The sequence below is a fragment of the Anas acuta genome, chromosome 1, assembly GCF_963932015.1.
Source record: "Anas acuta chromosome 1, bAnaAcu1.1, whole genome shotgun sequence".
Taxonomy (NCBI): domain Eukaryota; kingdom Metazoa; phylum Chordata; class Aves; order Anseriformes; family Anatidae; genus Anas; species Anas acuta.
Window position 1 is genome coordinate 89,229,242 of NC_088979.1, and position 17,710 is coordinate 89,246,951.

The following is a 17,710-nucleotide window of genomic DNA, read 5'->3' on the forward strand; positions in this document are numbered from 1 at the left end:
TTTAAAAGGGTTGACAAAAGACATTGCTTACAGTCTTGCAGCTTTTGGATGTTACATGAGAAAGTAAAACCACCATGCTGCTTAGACTGCAAGTGGTATGTGAAGTGCCCTCCTGCTTCAGTAGCTGAGACGGCTTCAAAATGTGGACAGGCTTTTTTCATACCTTGTTTCTTAAACATAAGATGGCAGAACCTGAAGACCTCTTCTGCCAGAAGGCAGCAGAAAAAAAAAACAAGGGCTGTGAAGGATTAGTAGCACCTGTGATCACATCAAGCCTATGGAAATAATGGAGGCCATGTTTGCCTAGCTGACTACCAGCCACACATCCCAGCTAGCTGAGTGGCAGCCCACAGATCCTGCCAAGAGAAAAGATCCCATTTCTCCTCCTCTCCTCAGTGCAGCGTTCATCCCCAGCTCACTGAAAAGCATCCTGTTGCACCTCAGTGTGGAAATCATCTTTGGTAAAGTTAAAGGGAAATCAGAAGGCTTTAATGAAATTATTTTTTTTTTGAAGTTTTGATCAAGGAAAAGGACCCCAGGCTTTATATGCTACAGGGTTTAATTTTTACTCTATTGCAAAAAAAAAAAAAAAAAAAAAAAAAACTTTTGTAGATCCTTATGAAGTAAACAGAAAAACAGAAATGGTTTGGGAAAGAGGACAGAAATAAGCATTCAATTACTTTGGAAAAAATATCTTCAAGTTACATTTTCATAATGAACAAAGTCTGCCCTTTAAAGTAATTTTACTTTAGGAGTCCTACATAACCCTTAAGATTTAAATGACACTCTTTACTCTTAATGTTGTTTTCTTGCCTGCAAGCTATAACCACAAATCTTCCAGTAAAAATGTCTCTTCATTAGCAGCAGAATATCCTTGGCTATTCTGCATAACAATATGGAGCATGAGGCAAAAAATGATGCAGTTTGCTGAGACCGTGCGTGCTCATACATCAGATGGAGAGGGGGAAATGGGTTCTCAGCCAGAGTATCTGGGCAGTTATTGTATAAATGGAAATAAATATGTCTTGCCTTATCATCAAAGCTATTTATCTTGAGTGTCATTTCAGAGATAACAGCACTCTTTTCATTGTGTAACAGAGAAAGTACTTCTGTCTAGCTTGTTGATCTTCCATTCTTTGCTTGCTTTCAGGTTGGTTCAGGTTTCACCTGCATCAAGTTTTTTACTGGGAAGCAGCAAGTCTCAAGATCCAGCTCCAATGTCACTTGTCACTTGCAATGTCACTTATATACTTGCACCGTAGTCTGACAGCCTAAGTTAAATAGTTAGGATTATCAGAACATGAATGTTTATGTTTTCTATCCTGATTTACATACAACCACTCCTGTAACTTCAGAAAACATTATCAACAGAGTTTGATTAAAATATGAACATTTAAAGAAGAGTTATCTCAAGATAATATACTTCAAGCTATTGAGCTGCATTCATTGAAAGAAAAGGTGCAGGATGCTTCTGTTTACTGTGCACAGAGGCCATGTATAGGCAAAGAGAAGGAGATCATTTCCAACCAACTAGAAAACGTTATAATGGTGTATAAAAGTCAGAAAATCTTAAGAAATAAATCAACTTCAGAAGATAAATAGGATTTGCTGTTTCACCTTGAGCAGAATCACAATTTTTCCTTTATTTTACACAATAAATAATAGTGTTCCTGTATTACTAGATGTAATTAGAGGATGCAATAATAGTATCTTTGGGAGAAGAATAACAGTTTATATTCTGTAAGAAAGTCTGGTGAAGGATGCTCTAATTTACTTTTAGGAAAAGTTGGAAGTTGAGATAATGAAAGGAGTAAATTGAGAATAAAATGGGAAAGATAGTTGTTCCACAATTCTAACAGGATTTATAAATAAAATTTCCTCCATTTTCAGATAGCTCCACCTAGAATTTGATATCAAAACTAAAGGCATCTTGCTTTATAAATGACCTCCTGAGGGCCCTTCAAACCTGAATTATCCAATAATTCTACAATTCTCTTCAGATAATTAACAGAAGATCCTTAAAATCTTGTCACTTCTGAATGGTTTTGACTTTTAAAATGTGCAGAGGTGCTTAATTTGATCAATGCTTGGTAATTGCCAATACAATCTTACCAAGCATTATCTTTCCCACTACACTCCATAAAACACGTTCATCGCAAACTACATTAATAAAAAACAAACTCAAAATCAATAGTTTGATAGCCTCTGCAGGGCTGCTTACCAAAGGAAATAGATGTTATTACTTTATTGCTTTACATTTGGAATCAGTATGTACAGTATTTTAAGCTTTGTAATATCTTCAAAAAAAGCAAGAGGGCTTTCATGGCAACTGTGAGATGTCTCATTCTCTGCAAACAAATAGGTGAAACTTGGATCTTCTACAGCTAAGATAAATCTAGGTCTGATGTCAAAGAATATGATTACTGTAACGTTACGTACAATAATCAATTTTCTACCAGAAATTTTACAACACATTTGACTGGAGTTAACAAACAGTTTCAGGATAACTAGAAATACTGTATTAGAATATGCACCACTTGCTAAAATTCATAATTAGAAGTTTTGTCAAATTAAAAATTAAAATTAAAAGTTAAAAGAACTATTAGTTAATCAGTATTTTTAATGATGGTGATCAATTTTCCACGTTCAAATGGTTTATAAAATTGAACATTAAAATGTATTAGTTTCCTTTCTCATGAAGCATTGTTAGGATCTGCCTATGTTATGGCCTCTTCAGAGAATGTATACATGAGTATGCATGGTAGGTAATGATGTAAACATTCATCAAGATTATGTAATGTGTCTAAATAGCAGTAAGCTTTTTTTTTTTTTTTTCCCTATGACAATGTTATGACTTGCAGTCAGTTTACTTAGATGGTTAGGTTTCATAGCATACACTAGGATTCTATTTCATCTTCCATTGCGTGCCTTCCAATCTTCATGAGAACAATGAGTAAACAGAAACAAAAAAAAAAAAAAAAAAAAAAAAAAATCAAGTTCATTCAAGGAGCAACATAACTGAGTTTTTCACAATTTCAATTGAATGTTTTCAGCTAAAAATGGATAGGTGATGTAGCATGGTGTTCCTGTAAAATGCCTCATTTGTTTGAAGAAACATGCAATTGCTAAAGGAAGCTAAAGGAGGAAAAAAGAGAAAAGACAGGATTGTAGTGTGGAACTGGTAATGGAGATTGGATGTCATTGCTTATCCTCAATACCTTTTTCAAATTATTTAACAGAGAGACTAACAGAAGTGGAGGAAAAATATACTTGGAAATTTTCTCTGTTTAAGAATCAGAAAGCTAATGTTATCCTAACTTAGAACTCAAGGATGACAGTAAAACAAAAAAATATCAGATGTGTTCCTAATCAAAAAGATAAGAGAACAGGAAAAGAGGGTACTCAACATCAAAAGTAAGATTAAGTTTAAAGGAGAACTAGATGATGACTAAAATGAAATGAAAATGTGCCTCATTCAATTGCTTCTAGAAAAAAATATATATATATTATTATTGTTATTGCTAAAAAATATATATATATATATATATATTGCTTGTAGGACAAGAAAGAAAGAAGAAGAGTATGAAAATGGAAAATACCACAAAAGAGGTAGAATGAAGCTTAAAGACAATAATGCTCTCAAGTGAGGGAAGGGACCAGGTAATCTGTGTTTGAGAAATCTGAAACGATGCATGAAATTGCAGACTCGGGAACATCTATGCATTTAAAAAGACAGTGAAATGATCTTGTTTCTTTCAGGCTCATTATTCTGACATCATCTGTAATACGCGGTTTTGTGCAGGGGCAAATGCAACCCTGACCTGAATGAAAGGCTGAGCATCTGTGCAACCAGAACACATGACATCCAGAAGCATTTTCCATGCCAGTCAGTGCTAATGGAGCGAGGAAATGAAGGAATAAGGAGGAAATAGATATATTAGCAGCCTAGATATAACATCTTTATGTGTATAACTTCCTTCCTTCAAAGGAAATATGGTGAATCTCAGTGTTTGGACAACAGTAGAATTTTAGAATTTCCTGAAAATTTTGTTGTACAGAATGTTTCCCAAAATTTAGCTGTTCCCCACAGGTGGCAGCTCCCCCTAGACCCCCCTGCTCCTGCATGGGCTTCTCTCCACAGGCTGCAGCTCCGACCTGGGGCCTGCTCCTGCAGGGGCTCTACATGGGCCTCCTCCAGGCCACATCCACCTGCTCCACGTGGGCTCCTCCACAGGCTACAGCATAGAGATCTTCTCCATGTGGGACCCATGGGCTGCAGGGGGACAGCCTGCTCCACCAAGGGCCTCTCCACAGGCTGCAGGGGAGATTCTGCTGCGTGTTTGGAGCACCTCCTGCCCTCCTGCTGCACTGACCTTGGGGTCTGCAGGGCTGCTTCTCACTCCTTGCTCTCCAAGTTGCTGTTGTGCAGCATTTTTTATTTTTTGGTTTGTCTGTCTTTTTGTTTGTTTGTTTCCTTTCTTAAATCTTGTTTCCCAGAGGTACAACTGATATCACTCATTGGCTTGGCTCTGGCCAGCAGCAGGTCCCTTCTGGAGCCAGCTGCAACTGGCTTTTCTCTAACATGGGAAGCTTCTGAGCTATTCTCACAGAGGTTGCTCCTTGCTAGCAAACCCTTGCCATTTAAACCCAATACAGCAGTCAGCACGGAATGGGATACAATACATCATGGACTCCAAGTTCACTTAGGAAATGGTGTAGTTGGTGGACACAACCCCAGGGGTGCTGAAAGGCATATCCATGTCTGGGGAGCTGCATGGCTTTGACACAGCCAGTACAGCATCAGTATTATAAACAGGATCAAAGCATGTGTTAGGAAGGCCACGTGTGATCTATTTTAGATCTATTTTTAGCCACAGGAAACAGAACCCTACCAAGAATTGAGAGGCAGGTACATGCGGGTACACTAACAAATGTTGCTGTTTCAGAAAATCAGAAGGAATGGGTGGAAGGAGCAGCAAGATCATTGCAGAGCTAAAATCCTCTATCCAGTTCAAGATCTGACTCTCAGCTTACAGGTCCCATCTATTTCTGTGACGAGCAGAAGCTGAGATGCTGCCAAAGAGGATGAGACCTTCATTGAAGATCCTAGTCATTGCAGTCCTTCCTCTCTCATTTTGCATTGTCATCTTTCCATATTTAAATTTGTTATTCTTAGGTTTTCTCTTTCCAACTCTAGTTATTTACTTACAGTCATTTCATATGATTCAGTATGTATTTATTCTATTCCCACTTAGATGGCAGGAACATCAGTGGGACAGAATTGGCTATACCAGAAAGTATATCCCCTCCCACTATCTACTTTCTCACTGTTTATCAAAGCTATTCATATTCACTACTTTTTATATTAATCTCTCTTTCCTTTCATCTCTTGCTTTTTATCTTTTTGTTGTTGTTGTTGTTTTTGTTTTCCTTAGGTAACTCTCGTTTTTGACATTCTGAAGCTGAAAACTACATGTATTACAGATTCCATCCAAGACAGGAATTTCTTTAAAATGTGCCTGAGGGAATAAGGCATATAGTAGCTGTGGAATTCAATGAGGATACTGTGAAAATCCTAATTTAGGATTTTGGGGGATAACTCACTTTCCATTGAGAGAATCTGTCATATGGATGTCTCATTGGGTGCAACTCAGATGATTGATTGCACCGTATTTCTTTTTCTCTAAATGGCATTAAAAAAAATTTCCAATTTGACTGGTTGGTTAGTTTGTTTGTTTCCCAATATTTCCTCCTGAAAGAATAAGGTCACAGTTCGCGAAGTTGGAAATTACATAACCCAACACACATCTTTCTGGTACACATCTTTAACCCTTTGCTTCTTTTATATATTCTTTCCCAATTCAAAACCACATTTCATATAATAGCTTCTGTGAATCTGCTACTGCAATATTTACCACTTTTTCACTTTTACACCAAAAATCAAACATAGGATACCTATCTATTAAGTAAGACCTACATTTTTCTTTATGTTAAATCTATTATCATTGTCAACTAAAGAGCATGTTATAGATTCAAACCAAAAGCTAATTTGCATTATATGTTGGTATCAATTCCATAAGCAGTAAACTTAGTAGCGTATAATTTAAAATTATTCACTTGATGAGCCAAATCCTGAAATCTTTCCTGACCTGCCATTCAGTCTTAGGCAAAATGTTGCAATCTTATTTTCTTCATGTCTAAAAGGGAGACCTTACATAAGCAGGAGTTTTATACAACGTACAGATACACCAGCCTGGCTGAAAACCATTGTTGTAGACTTCAAGTGTAAAAAGTTGGCTGCTTCAGCACATCTTTCAATCATGCTAAGTCAAACTGCATTTTTTAACACAAGTATTACACTACTTTAGAAATAAAACTGCTATTTTTATTTTTTTTTTAATTTTAGTCATCTTGATCACTTTCGTTCCATGTGGCTGTCTCAGAGAAGGTTTGGAAATGCTTCACAGCACAGTAACATCCTAGGCATAGAGCATCTGGGTGCTCAGGCAGGTCCCATCAGCTGTGCCTGAAGCCTCCTCTGTAGAGGAGGATACTGGGGACAGCCACATGCTTCTTTGAACAGCCAGCACAGCTGCTCACTGGCTAATCAGCTCGCTCAAATCCCACTGATTAGTAAAGACACTTCCCCAGCATCTGAAGTTACAGCTAGTGTTTATAATATGGTTAGGTGTGTGTAAAGGTACAAAATGGGTGAAATAATAAACATGGTGTTGTGTGGTTTTTTTTGTTGTTTTTCTTTTTCCTCACAGTACCTAAGACATGCAGTTTGTAAGCCAGATGTTATCTATCACAGCCAACTTACAAACTTTTGAAAACTGAGGTTTGTAATACAAATGTTGACAGCTTCTTAACTAGAGCAGAGCACTAGTTCATTCGGTGTATATATACTGTCATTTTCAATACTGCTGTGCCATCTGTTCACTCTGTGAGTTGTAAAAGGTTTTTCATCTGACTATTGGTTTTAAAATCTGTTGGATAAATTGAGTTGTAATAGGTGAAGCCATAAAATGATGGCACATTCTCTTTCTCTTCCCCTTAATTACACTATCTTTCCTAGCAGTGTCCAAATACTGAGGATGGAAGGATTACTGAAAACTGTTATGCTATCTTGCAGCAAATCATTATTATAGCTGTCATTTAGAAGGAAATGCCATCATTAGGCTTGCAAAATATATTTAATAATCACACCCTGTTTTCTGACAGTGATAACTTCATGATAGCTTTCCTTCTAGACTGAAAAAATCCAGATTTCTTCCTGGACAAAGATATTTTCTTAAAAGATGTTTCAACTAAGTCCTTTCAGTAAGTGTGGAATTTCCCAAGTGTGAGGAAATTGCATGTCTCTCTATGTATACATTTAGAAAGAAAGAAAGAAGGAAGGAAATAAGAAAGGAAAGAAGGAAAGAAGGAAAAGCAGAATAATTCAAAAAAAGACAAAGCCTTGAAGCCTGAAACATAAAAAGTAAACACCTCCTTTTCAGAATAGTTTTATATTGATAAACACTAAGTGAAGATGTCGTGTCTATATAGTAAGAAGTCTGTTCAGACTTAGAGCCAAAACGTATCTTTCAAACAGTCTGCTTGGATTTAATCAGCGTCACAGTTGTCATTAGGCCAGTATATCTGATAATTTGAGTATTCTTGTGATAGGAAACAAGCACAATATTGTAGGGCAGCAACATGCATCATTGTATTAATTATTTTTACTGTTCATATACACTACTGTGTTTAGGATGTGGCTAGAAGAACTGAGCAAAATGGAGCTTGAGAAACTAGAAGATGAATAAACACAAGTTTTGCACAGTCATTCAGATGCCTGACGTGCTCCTTGGGGCTCAGTAAGGAACACCTTAGGAATGACAAGATACAAAGATGGCTGACCATCTGCTTTGTAATAGAAAGTGTGAAACCCAAATTTAAAATTTTCACAAATATGATTGGTAATAGGACAAAAAAAAAAAAAAAAAAAAAAAAAAACAAAAAAAAAAAACATACAAACAAATAAGGAAAAAATAATAATAATAAAAAATACAAATAAAAAACATGCTCCAACTCCTTTGGTTATGCAGTCTTTCTCTGTGGGAAATAGACTGCCATTATGTGCTACATGAGTTTGCCTGCCATATTGAGTTTACATGGGAAGGTTTTGGTAGTGTAGGCTGCAGGGGCAGCTCATGTGAGAAGAGCCAAGTAGCTGCCCCCTGTTAGGTAAGGGCTAGTTTCAGCTGGCTCCAAAGGGACTTGCGGCTGCCCAGAGCCAAGACAATGAGCAATATTGGTTGCACCTCTGTGAGAGAATATTTAAGAAAGTGAAATAAAACTGCTGCGCAACAGCAGCTGGAAGAGCAAGGAGTGAGAAGCAGCCCTACAGACCTGAAGGTCAGTGCAGCAGGAGGGCAGGAGGTGTTCCAGGCACTGCATATTAAGGTCCCCTGCGGCCCGTGGAGAGGCCCCTGGTAGAGCAGGCTGTCCCCTTGCAGCCTGTGGGTCTCACATGAAGCAGATCTCCAAGCTGCAGCCTGTGGAGGAGGCCCCATGAAGCAGGTGGATGTGGCCTGGAGGAGGCTGCGGCTCATGGAGAGCCCCCACAGGAGCAGGCCCCAGGCCAGAGCTGCAGCCCGTGGAGAGGAGCCCATGCAGGAGCAGGGGGTCTGGGGGGAGCTGTCGCCCACCCGTGGGGGACCCGTGCTGGAGCAGTTTGCTCCTGGGAGATGGATGGACCCCGTGGTACAGAGCCATGTGGGAGCAGTTCTTGAAGAGCTGCTGACTGTGGGCAGCTCCCGCAGGATAGGTTCGGGAAGGATGGCATCCTGTGGGAGGGACCCCACAGGGAGCAGGGGCAGAGAGTGCCTGACCGTGAAGGAACAGAAGTGACAAAGCATTAGGGACCGACCACAGCCCCCATTTCCCATTCCCCTGAACTGCTCAGGGGGAGGAAATAAGACAGGGTGGATGGGGGGAACGTGTTTTTATTTGTTTTATTTTTTTTTTGTTGTTTTTTAATTTCACTGCTGTAGCTTGTTGGTAGTAGGCAGTAAATTACATTAATCTCCCTATACTGAGTCTGCTTTGCCTGTGATGACAATTGTTGAGTAATCTCCCTGTCCTTATCTCAACCATTGAACCCTTTTCATTGTATTTACTCCCCCTTTCCCTTTGAGGAGGGAGAGTGAGAGAGTAGTTGTGGGGAAACTCAGCTGCCCAACTGAGTAAAAAACACCTGTAAAGATATCCATACCCATTTTTTTAGGTAACGTAAAGAATGATCTGTGATGACCTAATATTCATGATGATGACATTTAGATCAAGGGTTCAGTTCATTTCTGTCTCTTGTTTGTGGCATACATCACTTAGTATTATCAATTAATTAGTATGCCTTCAAACAACATAGTACTGCTTTAAAGATATGCATTACATCTTAATAGGGAAGATAACCAATTGCATTTTTTTTAGTCTTTCTTGTAATGTTACATCACTATGGATTTTTATTTTTTTTTACTAGTTTGTTAATCAGGAAAAACAAAAAAAGAACTAAACAACAGAATTTGGCTTTTCAGAATTCTAAAGTTGTGAAAATAAAACAAAACAATAAGGAAAACAAGACTTTACTGTTCTATTTGCTAAGGGAGTGTGCTGTCATTTTTTACTGTGATTTCTTTTGTTCATGCTGCATGGATGGTTTTATTAAACATCCTGAGGGTAATTCTGTTTGTACATCTGTTATTTCAGCCTGGAGCTTGTTTTCAAGCAAAATTTGAGCTACAAAAAAAGTTTATAAATATTGTTATCCAATTGCATAAAAGGATCAGGTACAAAACAGGACCTCTTATAGTAGCTGTTAGATAATAGTAATGTGTAAGACTATGTTGCTTGCTATTAAATTTTTTTCTTATATTTATTGCCTCAGATGAGACTTGAAGCAAGACCCTCAGAGTTTAAAGAGAATCTAAAAATAAGTCTCCATATGCAAAGCTTACCTCATTCTTAAGCATTAATTCTTCATATTGCATCACGGAACATTTTAAGATGGGATAATTGGAGTAATGATGCCAAATTAGAAAACAGAAAAATTAGGTTTGAGATCTCTGAAATCATAGAATAATTTTTCATAGGAACTAAATGGGTGGTACACTGCTTTATGCTTTTGAACAGGAACCTACACTACACTATACCTACACTAGGTGTGTATCTTAGGGAGCAGTTTCACTAGCAAGGGATGAATCAGGTAGCTCACGTCTTTCATCCTGAGCCTCATGTCTGTACCTGGGAAGATCAGGAAACAGATCATCCTGGAAGCAATTTTAAGGCACATGCCTTAAAGATACTAAGACAGCTAGCATCGTTTCAGCAATGGCAAATCGTGCCTGAACAATTTGGTGGTCTTCTACAATGGAGTCAATGTAGTGGGTTTAAGTGGCAAGGTTTTGGTAGCAGGGGGCCATAGGGGTGATTTCTGTGAGAAGGATCTAGAAGCTGCCCCATGTTTGGTAAGGGCCCCACTGCTGAACAGAGCTGAGCCAATAAGCGATGTTGTTTTATCCCTCTGTGAGAGCATATTTAAGACAGGGAAAAAAAAACGCTGCGCCACACAGCAGCTGGGAGAGTGAGAGGAGTGAGGAACAGCCTTGCAGGTGCCAAGGTCAGTGAAGAAGGAGGGGGAGAGGTGCTCCAGGCGCTGGAGCAGAAGTCCCCTGCGGCCTGTGGTGAGGACCATGGTGAAGCAGGATGTCCCCCTGCAGCCCATGGAGTACCACGGTGGAGCAGGGTTCCACGCTGCAGCCCGTGGAGGAGACCACGGTGGAGCAGGTGGCCCTGCACCGACGGAGGCTGCCACCTGTGGAAGACCCCTGCCGGAGCAGATTCCGGGCCGGACCTGTAGCCCATGGAGAGGAGACCACACAGGAGCAGGTGACCTGGCAGGAGCTGCTGCCCGTGGGGGAGCCAGGTTGGAGCAGTTTTCTCCTGAGGGATGGACCCCGTGGTATGGACCCATATCTGGAGCAGTTCTGGAAGAGCTGCTGCCTGTGGGAAGCCCACACCGGATCAGTTCGGCAAGGACTGTATCCTGTGGGAGGGACCCCACAGCACAGGGGACGAGAGTGACCGACAAGAAGTGGCAGAGAAGAAGAGCTGTAGACTGACAATAACCCCCATTCCCCCATTCCCTTGCACCGCTTGTGGGGAGGAGGTGGAAGAGGGTGGATGGGGAGGAAAGTGCTTTTGATTTCTTTCCTTTGTTTCTCACTTCTCTAGCTTGTTAGTAATAAGCAATAAATTTTACTATCTCCCTATGATGAGTCTGTTTTGCCCGTCACAATAATTACTGCATGATCTTCTTGTCCTTATCTCAACCTTTGAGCCCTTTTCATTGTATTTTTTCCCTGTTCCTCTTTGAGAAGGGGGAGTGAGAGAGTGGCTGTGGTGGAGCTCGGCTGCCCACTCGAGCGGAACCATGACAGTCAGTCAACAAGGGAAAACAGTTTCCATGCCACTTATAGTTTTATAGAAATGATTTAAAACATCTTTTCCAAGCTGAAAATTCCTAGCTGGACTACTTGTGCCCATACATACATGTAGGTTGTTCCATGTGTTTTATCACTTTTGTTACTGTCATTGAACCTTTTTGAGATCAGACACAGATTTCTTGAGACAAAGGTAACAGAAAAGTTCACAGTGCTCAAACGCAGGTAAATCATGGAGCTATGCAGTGTCATAGCAATATTGTTCTCTGCATATTTCTCTGTTCCCTACCTATCAGTTTCAGGAAAACATCAACTTCATTCTCAGCAGCAGTTGGGAAAAGGCAGCAGATTTTAGGAATCATTCATCCTAAACCCCTGGAAGTCTTATTTGAATGACAAAATCAGATGAAGTATTTCTGGAGCACATTTGTTATGTGTGAAAAGAGTTTCTGTTTGTCACTTGACCACCCTCATATTCATTGCTTTATGCTGAATTTCTTCTGCCATTTTAATTAGTCAAGGAATGTCATAAGACCCTTCTTATGTTCTCTAGAATTGCCCCTTGCTCTTAAAACCTTGAAGAGATTAATATAATTAGTAGCATGCTCCACCCTGGTATGTATTCTTTTCCAGGGTAGTTTATAAATACAGCATAAGTCCCAGCACAGATGCCTGTAGAGTTCCACTTTTCCCTACTTTGTGAAAACAGATTATTTAGTGTCTTAACCATAACTTCTTCATGTTTTTTAAAGTCTTGGGAGATCCTATGTTGAAAATCTTTCAGAAATTTAAGGGGACTGCAGAAAACAGATCACTCCCTGTTCAGCTGCTCAGGCCTTATAAATTTCAGTAGGCTTGTAGGACAGGACATCCATTTGTAAAAGTCGTGCCGAGCCTTCAATATAAATTATGTTGGATAACACCCCTTCTTTTCTCTTTTTAGAGTTTCTACTAATTCACACAGAACAACTAGACTAGTCTCAGTTCCAGGAGAAATTCAGGAACTTTATTTATTTATTTATTTATTTATTTAATTCTATCATATTTCCACCATTAAGTTACAGGTACTACGGTTAAAAGAGAAGTTGTGTACACCATTGATTAAGTTACAACACCTCTCAGGTCTTTCAGAACTCTTGAATGTATGCTATTTGGTCTGGGCAACTGTTTACTGCTAGTTTTGCTTCAAGTCTTCTATATATGTTTTAGTTTCAGACAGATTTTCTGCTTCTTCCACAAGGGAGAAGTCTGCTGTGAGAACCTCCTGAAGTGATGCAAAGAAGTAATTTAATTTGTCTTAATATTGCTTTTATGATTCAATACAGAATTTCTGGCATGTTTTCTGTTCCAAGGGTGTCTGAGAAAATATTTATTATTAGATTATTAGATTTATTATTATTATATATTATTAGATCCCTCAAACTGTATTTTGGTCTGCCTTATTGCTTTTGTTTTTTTGTCTTCTGAAATTTATGACTCTTTCTCATGTCTATATTCTGACAGAATAAATTTTTTGGAGAACATGTAGCTTCTAACAACATCCTTTCACTTACATTTTAGTTATGGTGGTTGGAATTCACCTTTTCTCTAGCCTGGTAGTGTGTCCATTGAGTATTTCTTATTTAAATGGTGAATATTTTTCTAGAGGTTGATCTTGATCTCGAGCTTGTTTGGAGGTTCTAGCAGGGGAGTGCAGCCTACCATATACCCTTGACCGATGAATGGTGTGCCTGTATTGGGGAAGTTTCTTCTCTTTGACTGAGCATGCAGCTTCAGGAAGGATGCACATGGAGTGGTGAGGGAGGAAGGGGACACCCACCTAGCCAGCCAGATCAGTCAAATCAACCCTGGCGATCAATGGGGTGACAGACAGATGTCACAGCCAGATCGCACTCACATCTGTTAGAGTATGATGCATTAATACTGGTGCTCAAGTTTCCACAATACAAGAGTAGTCCCATTTACTTAATAAAAGTATTTATATTCAAGTTATGTCCACACTTAAGGTATTTTTGAACTTCACCAAGAAAGAAATTATTTCAACATGGAGTAGTAATCAGATTTGTGTGTGTGTGTGTGTGTGTGTTTTCGTAACACAGTAAACAAGATGTCATTATTGTGACACCTCTATGTGTTATTTGCAGATTTATTTTAGAAGAATTTCCCATAAAAAATATTTGTTCTTTGTCTTGGATCTATGCCATTATGACATTCAAAGAAGGTTGAACTCATAAGATTTCTTATTTAACAGTAAATTTATCAAAAATATTTCAAGAGAATATTGTATTCTGCTCGACCACTGTTTTGTGGACATTATCATCAATGAAAAAGCATAAAACTAATACCAGATTCATATTTACAATTTTCCATTTAATAATACTAAATGAAATATTTAAAAATAAACAAGACATTAATTTAACTGAAATGAAAAAAAAAAAAGTGTGTATATATATATTAAAAAAAAAAAAAAAGTTGAAATGATGTGCTTGGCTTCTCATTCTCTGCCTATAGAAAAATACTAGTCATTTTAGTTAAACTGTCAAATGGTAGATGTCTCGACGCATGACAAATCCAATAAATTTTCTACAGGTAATTCATATAAAAGCTTTTTTGTTTTCTCTTGTATAATTAAAATAAATATCTGCATGCCTTCTCTTCTTCAATCAGGGAAGTGGTTGAGTCACCAGCCCTGGAGGTCTTCAAGAAACATACAGCTTAGTAGCATGGTTTAGTGGTGGACTTGTGGACTAGGTTAAACATTGGACTAGATGATCTTAGAGATCTTTTCCAACCTGAATGATTATGTTATTCTATGATTAGTACTATCCTACAAAAAGAATACAATGAGGTAGAAATACATTCAGATCGTGGACAATCCCCCAAAGCATTTTTCTAAGATCTCTTACTCTGTTCTCCTAATTTCTCCCAAATTATCCTAAATTCTCCTAAGATTTATTTCTCTATTCTCCTGCTTAGCAATAAACATTTCTATAGACCTCAACTGGCTCAGTCAGTTTAGGCACAATATGTCATTATGTGAGCTAAAATAGGTTTATGAGCGATTGTTGAGAAAACAATAAAGAATCATCATAGATAATAGTAAAGTTCTCAACTTCTCTGTTTGCACAGACTAAACATTCACAAACCTTCCTCTTGGTAACTGGGTAGCTTGCTAAAGTTCTGCCTCCACTTGTGTCTTAAAAGCTATCAAAACTCTGAATAATTAAAAACTTTTTACTATATTGCCTGTACTGTAAAATCCAGGTCTGTAAAAAAGTCTATGCACTTCCTATTTAAAAACTGTACTGTGTAGGTTTGATCACTTGAAGAGAAGTATGTAAAATATGTAAACAGTACCAGTATAATATATATATTTCACTCTTCTTTGTTTCATCTCTGTTTCTCTATTCTGTGGAATTTCATATAAAGGCCTCTATCATTTCTGCTCTCCAACTATCAGGGTCTATAGAATACGTTACATCCTTTCCTGTTCATTTTGTAAAATATGTTTTGAGGTAGCAATGACATTTAAGATTGGTTTCTGTAGTAGTTTGCATGCACTCTATTCATATCAAACTATTTCAAGGTATTTTCTCTTAGAGTTGTAAAACATTCTTTTACAAGAATAGCAAAATAGATTATTGATTTCTACTTTCTGTGCATGTGCAAGGATGTGCATATAAATGCACATTGTATATATAAGAACCAAGAACTTATTTGCCATCTTTAAAAGACTTAGTTCTTAGATTTGTTAAAATAGCATTTGTCTCCTCTGTGTAGCAAAGTGGCTGGCTTAAATGAATGTAGGCTCATTTAGGTTAAAATAACAGATACCAAATCTGAACCATAGGAACAGACAAATAATTTCTTTTTTCCAATGTTCTTATTGTAAACACAAGTGTCCTGGTTTCTGTTAGGACAGAGTTAATTTTCTTCCTAGTAGCTGGTAGAATGTTTTGGCTTAGGATGAGAAGAGTGCTGATAACACCCCAATGTTTTAATTGTTGCAGAGCAGTGCTTATACTAAGCCAAGGACATCTCAGCTTCTTGCTCTGTCCTGACAATGGGCAGGCTGGGGGTGCAGCAAGAGCTGGGAGGGGACAGACTCAGGACAGGTGACCCAAACTAGCCAAAGGGGTATTCCATACCATCTGACGTCATGCTAAACAATACATAGGGGTGGCTAGCCGGGGGGAGGGGGCCGGACTGCTCGGGGTGAGGCTGGGCATCGGTCAGTGGGTGTTGAGCAATTGCACTGTGCATCACTTGTTTGTACACAGTAGTACTATTATCATCATTGTTGTTATTATTATTTCTGTTATTATTATTATTATTTTTATTATTATTTTCCTGTCTTAAAAAACTGTCTTTATCTCAACTCTCGGGCTTTACTTTCCTGTTTCTCTCCCCCATCCCAGAGAGGGAAGGGGGAGGGTGAGCGAACGGCTGTGTGGTGTTTAGCTGCCGGCTAGGTTAAACCACTACTGCAAGCAGAGAAGAAAAAAGCAGTGTAGGAAGCCGTTTGTCATTAGTATCCAACTGCTCCTGTTAGAGTGAAAGCTTGTCCTATTTGATTCTGCATAGCTTTGGCTAAGAGTATGAAAGCTAAAAGTATGTCCTTGTTTGTTACCAGTATCATAGGTTTGAAATGAAAGCAGGATAATCTAAATAATCTAAAATTTATTTTTGGAAGTCTACTGCACCATTGATGGAGTTGATATTACTCATGAAAATTAAGTCAATTCTATAGAACGCTTTCACACATATGGAGTAACCTATACATTACTACTGAATTGTAGCTCATTAATGTGAACTCTCCCTTAAATAAGGTATAGTTTTACTTCCACATATTAAAACAAAGTTATTTACAGGAAGCTTAAAACTGCCAAATTTTAATACTTTCAAATGAGCTCATCAATCAATAATTATTAAAATAATATATTGCTCCTCAAAAGGTATTATAGCAAAACGAACAAACAAACAAAAACAGCTATCCAATCTGTCACACCATCATCTTCTTTAAAAATTACCTTTATGATTTTACTAGACGTTGATTTTCCAGCTGGTATTTTTCATGTAGTTTTATCACATCTGAATATATTTTTGCACTTTATGATGCATGCACTAGGAACATGCCTAGTTTTAAACCAACCTGGGTTAACACCAGGAAAAGAAACCACATACCTTAATTTTTCAGATGAGTAAACTGCTTCTGAAAAGTTCTGGAAAATTCTGAAAATGAGATGAAAACTCGGTCTCTTGTTTCAGGTGATCACCAGCAGCAAATACCATTCACAAGAGCAAAATGTCTGAAAAATCTGTTATATCAGTCCTTTCACCAATCCGAAACAGCATGTTGCTGTAGAATTAAAATGTGCAAGTAGATACTTCAACATTTTATTAGACCTTCTTCTGTCTTCAGTGTTACCAAGATGAGTATCTTCTTGTATATAAAGTGTGCTCTGGTGTCCTCTAATGTATAATAATGTAATTCAAATATAATAATTATTCTATGAACCCTTATATCTTCATATAGTTTTCTGTTCACGTAATGAAGTGTTAGTCAATTAAAAATATCATAAAGAAATAGTTATAACTTAGGAATGCTTATGAAGAAAGTCCTTTATGACTAAGAAAACTCTTTGCTATAGTGCTCATTCTCACTCAGAATTAGTTTCTAGAGTGATTCAGTCTTGGTCTTGCTAGGGCACTGTACATTCTTGCCAAAACACATTTTATTTTATTTTTTTTTTTACCACGGGCTTAGGAGATATGAAAGACATGACGAAGTTTTTCAAGTATGCCTTTAGGATGTAGGATGTTCCTCTGATGAAGAGGAGAATTTCAGTTTTTAGATGGTCCATTATAGCTGGCAGAGAAAGTAATGGTTCCATATGGAGTTTGATTCTTCTAAGGAGTTGATCACTTCTTAGTCCATCATTAGTTACTTCATTTTCTTCAGCTTTTGATAGAATTTCATTTGTGCTGAGGAAGTACAAAAGGAGAAATGAGAGAAGAAAGTAATTGCACAGAAATATCTAAAGGCATCTCACTACATATTTTCTTGTGAAGTCGGCTAATTTGTCTCTGCCAGGTTTTTGTCATCAGTAGATAGGTAAGTACACTGAAACTGAGTTTCTTTCTTGTGGTACCAAGAGTTGTTTCAGTGAGGGAACACATTGGATTGACCTTTTATTTCATATGCTATACTTATTTGAAGCTATGCT

The 17,710-nt window shown here is 38.0% G+C and overlaps 1 long non-coding RNA gene across 1 annotated transcript; it reads left to right on the forward strand.

The window, feature by feature from the left end:
• The first annotated feature begins 261 nt into the window (after positions 1-261).
• On the forward strand, positions 262-1,404 carry LOC137850177 (uncharacterized). Its single transcript, XR_011092330.1, has 2 exons — positions 262-461; positions 1,151-1,404. It is a non-coding gene; the product is annotated as an uncharacterized lncRNA (long non-coding RNA).
• The last annotated feature ends 16,306 nt before the right edge of the window (positions 1,405-17,710 follow it).